Below are 7,090 nucleotides of genomic sequence, written 5' to 3'. Positions count from 1 at the left end.
TCTCCCTCTCCCTCTCCCTTTCCCTCTCTGTCTCTCTCTCCCTCCTTCCCTCCCTCCCTCTCTCCCTCTCTCTCTCTCTCTGTCTCTCTCTCTCTCGCTCTCTCTCTGTCTCTCTCTCTCTCTGATCATAAATATTCCTTTCATTAACTATTATAAGTGTTTAATATTAACTATAAATAAACATTAGCTGTCCCCTCAAAGGATCTATTTCAGAATGCATTTAAACACCTGAAGTTATGGAGAGCATGTGATTGATTGTTTCAGCTCAAAGCTAACATTCCAGTTTCTGTTTTAAGCCATCTTACTTCAGCTTCCTTTCTTCTGCCTCCCTACATTAAAGCAGCAGTCTACGACAGCCCTATGCACTGGGTCTGCCTGCTTTTAAGCCTGGCCCACGCTGGGTGTAGCTCTTGAAGTGAGCTTTAAAAAATTATTTTAAAGTGAGCTGGGGTGGTTGCCACAGCAACCTACCCTGAGATGAAGAAAGGATATAGATTAATCTACCCCTCAAGATTATTCAAGTGTATAGTATTTGTTCTTTAGCCAGAATACTTTCAACATAAATATAATTGAACATGAAAATTTAGAAAAAAATCTGAGAAACATGGTAAGATTCAAATTCCACAACATAAAAGATATTTTAACCTCTTTGTAGTTTGTCCTATGATGATGTACATCCTAGGAAACAGCTTAATTGTAGTAGACACTTGCAAAGGTGGCCCTTGAAAGGTGCTAGGAGCTTTAAGCCACATGCCACAGCACTGCTCATATTAGAAAGAAGAGAAGGGCCACTGAACTGTGTCACCATCGCTCATGTCAACATTTCAAATGCTTCAAGACAAAGAAACTGGTGCCTCTCTTTTCATGGTAAGTTTGTGGTAGATGAGAGATGTGAACACTCACCCTCTACACTTTCTTACTGCCACAGCCATCGGCCTTCCATGCTTCACTTCATCTCTCCAGAGGTTACTTCACAGTTTTCAGTGCTTTTTTTGGCACCTTAAAAATGTGTAAATATAAAAAAATAAGCAGTTATTTTCTTTAAAGCTGACAGTAAAGTAGATTCAGGTAGAAGTGGTTAAAAACTTCTAAAGTAGCAACACTTATTATCTTAAAACTCAAATAATGATCAATTGTAATCGTGCCTATGATTTTAAAATTAATAGTGCACATTTCTATATTTCAGATTCACCAGGTCAGTGTTATCCCAAGCTGATCACACGGCATGCAGACTGAATTGGTAAAGAATCTCTACAGTACTAAGGATTCGTTTTATCAAAGAAAGATTTCATTGTGGAGTTCATTTTTTACACAGGGAGCCTAGATGTATCTTTAGTTTCTATCTTTAACTTTTTATATTTGAATAAGAGTTACAAGAAAAAAGTAAAATTCATCATTTCTCATGCTAGCGAAATTTGTTAAACATGGAGATATTTGTAATAGCATCTAAGTAATAATTTGTAATATTGTCTAAACCTTTTCAGCAAAAGGCTCATTTTATCCATTGCTTAAAGGCTCACTTAAAATACTTTGGGATTAATGATGTGGCTTCACTAATGTCTATGAATTCTATTAGCAACATTACCTTGTCTTTCCAAGCAGTCTTTAACTGTGTGGAGCATAGACAAGCATTCCTATGTTCTAACTTGTCTCAGACTAGGTTTCTGTGACTTTGGTACACAAATGAATCTTTCCTTAGCTTTAGAATGGGACTAGCCCCACACCTCAAGGACCAACCATGGCACAGAAGAATAAGGACCAATATCAGTTTTCCCAATTGTCTTAGCAGGACTTTTCATAGTGAGAGGAGTCATTTAGAAAACCTCTTCATCTGGGTCGCCAATCATATGATTTGTCAGTGTCAGAGAAATGAAGACATTGGGCAGGATTTGTTTCAGAGTTATGGTAATTGAACTTAGATCCTTGAAACTCAGGCCCATCACGCCTAAACCTCAACTTGGTCTCGTACTCAGACCCAAGTTTTCTGACCCATCCTTTTCCCTCACTTCTTGCTTGGCTTTAATGTATATTATTAAGTTGGAATCATGATATATCTTCCAGGACCTCTTAACCTTACTCTTCATGAAATAAAGCTTGAAATATATGCTCTAAAGCCCCAAAATTCTCTTCTACAAAGTATGATGTGTTTCTTCTTCTTTCCTTCTATCAGTAAGTCCAAATAAGACTTGATTGGTAATTTGCTTGTAAGTGTGTGGCTGACTTTCAAGTCTCTGTGGGGACAGCTAAATTTAATGGGACTTTACATCTCCTCTCCCCATTGTTAAATGCTTATTGAAACACTGGTTCTACTCCATTTCTTGAACTATCACAGGAGACCTGAAATTTAAGGCGTAGATTTCCCCCTTTAACCCTTTCTTTCAGAGACCTTACTAGGTCTGGGCTCTTTTCATTTTAAAAGATCATAACCAGGGGATGCCATGCAAGTTTGGGGTTAAAATTTTCCCCCGGCATTTTGGTACCCCCTTCTTTGTTTGGGAAGCAAAGGAGCTGAGATTCAGTCCGCAGGGCCCCTTAAAGAGCAGACAAGGGACGCCTCTGGTTTCAGCAGCTCACTCGACTGAGTTATTGATTGCAGGCAGAAGCAATCCCTCTGGCTGATTTGTGTTGAAAGCTGACCCGCTGGCTGGGCGGACTGGAGAGGCGCAGCGGCCGAAACGCTACCCAATTACTGCTGGTCCTCCCCTCCGACATGTCTCTCCCCTCCTATCTGCTCTTCTCGGCGGGTCGCTACTTCCTCCCACCCACTTTTCTCGGGGCCGACGGAGCTGAGGGGGTGGGGACTCTTTCCCCGGCTAGTTAGAAACTAGAAGAGCTCCCAGGCTACGTGTGTGTGTGTGTGTGTGTGTGTGTGTGTGTGTGTGTGTGTGTGTGTTGGAGTGGGGGTGGAGGGAACGCTGCGTGTGCCACGTGAGTGAGCCTCGGGATGGGTGGAGGAGGCCGAGCCCTGCGAGAGACCTGCCGGGCCTGGGTGCGCAGAGGGTTGGGCATGCTGTCTGCAGCGGGACAGGAAAGGGTGTGCCGGCCTGCTTTCGGCTGGAGAGGGCGAGATGTCTTGGCTTTGGGGGAAAGAGACCGGTGGTGTGCTGATGGAGCGTGATGGGCTCCAAGGAATGGAGGAGGCCGCAAAGGCAGTGGGTGTGCTTTGGAAACGGGCGGTGGCGGCGCTGGTGGAGTTTCTAGGCGGGTCTGGTTTTTAGGATCCCAAGAACATTTCTTCCCAGGAACTGGAGATGGGCTCTGAGCAATCTCCATAAACACCGGGGGTCCGGAAAAGGAACCTGCCACCCACACACACTTCACAAAGTGCTAGCACGAGGTCTGAGTTTCTGGCTACCTGGTGAGTTCCAAGCACTTTGCAATCAGGAAGAGAAAAAGGGGCTTTGGTCAGGTCCAGCCTCCCTGCAATCCTGTAGCATCCCGGATTTGTTACAAATCCGATAGACTAATAGGGAATGATCCCAGCCCCAATTTAGCTTTAAACTCTAATTAAGCACTTAGGTTCTACAGAAGTACTTTTAAAAACTAAAAGCCAACCACTAACAGGCAAGCTACCTCAGAATATATGCGGGTCTTAGTATAGTAATGGCCACAAAGTAGAAAGAGAACTACTAGGGTGCTAAGGAGACTTCACAGCAAACCCAAATAAGAAAACTTCCTTTCCTCTCGCACAACTTTCTTTTGTTACTGCTTGGAAACAGTGTTGGGATAGTCTGCAAAAATACCCACCAGGAAATCCAGAATCAGGGTGCTGTACCAAAGAGAGCAAGTGTAACAGAGAGGACACATCGATGGGGTGGAGCTTGGGCTCGACACCTCTAACTCAAAACTGTGTGGGCTCTACGAATAGGATAGATGCCAGACCAACTCGTGGCGTTTCAAGTTAATTAAAATTAAAGAGAAAATTTATTCCTTCATCACTTTGTCATATTTTAACTGCTAAATAGGCCTGTATGGGTAGTGGGACCTCTGAAGTAGGGAGATATTAAATAAGCCTTTTATTACATGGAGTCATACTGGAGAGTACTGCAAAAAGTTTTAAGTGAAAATGTTCGCTTAAAAATGCATTATGTTGATACCAGCCAGATTTCTACGATAGTCTGCGTTTCTATGGCAGTACATTGCATCACATTGGCAGCAGCGTGAAAAGTTTTAAAGTCTGAATTTTAGTATCTTGATGCTGAGAAAGATACTGGGAAACACCCAGTACATTCACCTTTTTGTTCCTTTTAAATAAGGAAGGTGGGTCAAACACAGAAGGCCTAAGTGTTCCATCTCTAAATCTGGAAAGAAGCTTAAGCTTTCTGATGGGTTCAGTGTCCTTTTTGTTGTCCAGGACATCTTGGTTGGCTTGGCTATGCAAACTGACAACTGACTGCAAAAGAAGGTGTCGTGACAGATTTTAGGTAGAATTAGGTAGAATTATCTTTTTTTTTTTTTTTTACAAGAGAGGATGCCTCTAAGCAATTACCCTAGAGAAAATTCCATTTAATAAAGAATAAGCTGCATGAGGAGTAATACTGTCGTCTCCCAAACTTAACCTGCATGATTGATAGTATCAGACAGCCACATAATGCTTTTGCACAGAGAACAATTGAGATGTAATACTGTGTTTACTTGTACTTTAAACTCCTGCAGAGCTAGCATTATGCTTTTAAAATAAGTGATACAAAGCAATATTAAAGGAAAAGGAAAAGGTGCTATCTGAGGTGAGACTTGCTGTACAAGTATAATCTTCCTCGTATTTGACCAAACATCTAACTCACTGACTTCACAAGGGAGGGATTTGCTCAAAAATGTTAATAATGTAAACAATGAAATGACAACTAATACTACATAAGGTAAGTAATAAACAGCCAGTGCTATCAGATTTTAGACTGAGCATAAACTTTGGGACTTCAATAGAGGATTCCTTTTTGCTGTCTTTGATTTTTATAATTTTCATTGTTAGCTGATATGAATGTTGATATTAACTCTGCCCATTTATAGTAGATTTATGGTAATTAACCCTCAATGAAGATGATCTCTGTTCACATCCACATAGTCGCAGATGGAAAATATTTTTAAAATGATAACACCTTTGAACGTTGGACTGATCCATATTTGAGTTACTGTTTCTCATGTCAATTTACCATTACTTATATTTGAAAGGATTCTTGTCATACTACAGGAAATCTAAGATGATATATGAAAATGTCTCAGGTATCTGCAGACAAAGGAGGAGGCCTCAGCTTCTCTGAAAAGGCTGTTGGGACTCTGAAGAGAATATAGCCAAAAGCCAACTGAAGGAACACAGGGTAACTGATCTTTCACATCCTGAGCTTCTTGGTGACTCGGTTTCCTCAGGTGTAACATGTGGACTCTTGAGTGATGTCACCCATGCTCTGCTGTGAGGCACGAATGATCTGCTTGACCAGAGGCGGGGCTGAGGAAACAAACTGCAGTCATTCTGTGAGAACAACTCCCACCTCCACACTGCCAAGTCCCTACTCACTTCTGCAGTGGCTGTCATGTCATAGAAAAAGAAATGGGTCATCAGAGACTTGAGGATTGATTCAGGATGAGAACAGTTCTGGAATTTTCCTTTGAAGAAGTGGAAATCTCTTTAGATTTAAAATTTTATGTTTTACTGGGTCAGGTTGACTTTTTCACAGGTGTGTAATCTCTAAGCTACTTTTAGCCCTCATGGCGGCTGCCTTCTGCTTGTTAGCTGCCTGGTTGCTGAAAAGGCACTGGACACACCAAGCCCATCCTCTTTTCACCCCAGTTGACCTTTGGAATGCAGTTGTCGGCCAAGAAGACATTGATATCCCCAGTCTCCTGCTAGCAGATTCTTTGGGGCAGTGGCTGCTCAGACAGTCTCCTGATGTCATTGCAAATGTCTGATGGCCATCTATGGTAACTAGACTGGGCAAGGCCTCCTGGGAAGAGGGAACTCATGGAATGCATAATGGAGCATTCCATTCAAGAGTGATCTAGGGGCAGTACTCTGTTTTGCTGCATGTGTGGTAGATATCACTTCTCCATTATGCTATACAATATGAAAAACATGGCCACTTTGCACTGTTAATAATGTCTGGAAGAGGGCAATCATTTGTCTATTGGTATAAGTATACATTATAGAAAAATCAGAATCAGGACATTAAAGACTTTTTAAGCAGTGTTCATGGTAACATTATTTATTAAGACAAAAGGAGTCTAGAAAGAAGGGGATAGCATGATAAAATAAACTGTGTTCCCTCAACCTTTGTATGTAATTTTGAATGACTGTTGTATTTATAAATGAGAGTATATATTATTTTAAAATATTTATAACCTAAAAATTTAAGTTAAGAAAAGTAATTTAAACAACTTAAATTTTTGTTAAGATGAAAGAAATTTGCACAATACATGCTTTCAATATGTGATAATTCTATGTTGATTTAAAATAAGTGTATACATAATTATACTGATATTGTCAATTCCTAAGAAGAAAGAAATTCTTCATTGTTCGGGATGGAAGTGTCCTAAAATTTAGAATAGGGTAATAATGAAAACTAAAATGCAAACAACAGAAAGAAAATAAATGTAAATCAGTGGCTAAAAGCAGCCTGCTTGTTGGCTTCTTTGAGCCTAAGACCCAAACCAACAGGCTTGATTGCCTTTGCTATATTTATATTTGAGTCTTTCAAATCAACTGTATTTATAATCCAAGTGTAATACTTGAAATACATATGCAAAAATAATTCAATATTTTTAGTATGTATATAAAGATAAGTATGTTCAAAATACATCTCATTTCATGACCACTTGCTACATTCGAGATTGCACCAATTACTCTATAAATGTTATTACTTTTATCCAGGCTACAGTCTTTTAGAGGGCTTTTATCATTATATCTATTTGATAGATTTTTAAGAATGGAAATGTAGAGTGATTCCGTACTTTGCTAAGATAGCCCATAAATGTCAAAGGACATGAAACCAGATTTATTCATTTCCAAAACTCTGTTCTTAGCTATGATACTTTTGGACAATCAAATTCAGCAGGGATTGATATAATCACACAACTAAAATAAACTTCAGAAAAATAT

Source organism: Grammomys surdaster, unplaced genomic scaffold (genome assembly GCF_004785775.1).
Source record: "Grammomys surdaster isolate TR1022 unplaced genomic scaffold, NIH_TR_1.0 126391, whole genome shotgun sequence".
In the NCBI taxonomy this organism is placed as follows: Eukaryota; Metazoa; Chordata; class Mammalia; order Rodentia; family Muridae; genus Grammomys; species Grammomys surdaster.
This window is presented reverse-complemented; position numbering follows the sequence as displayed.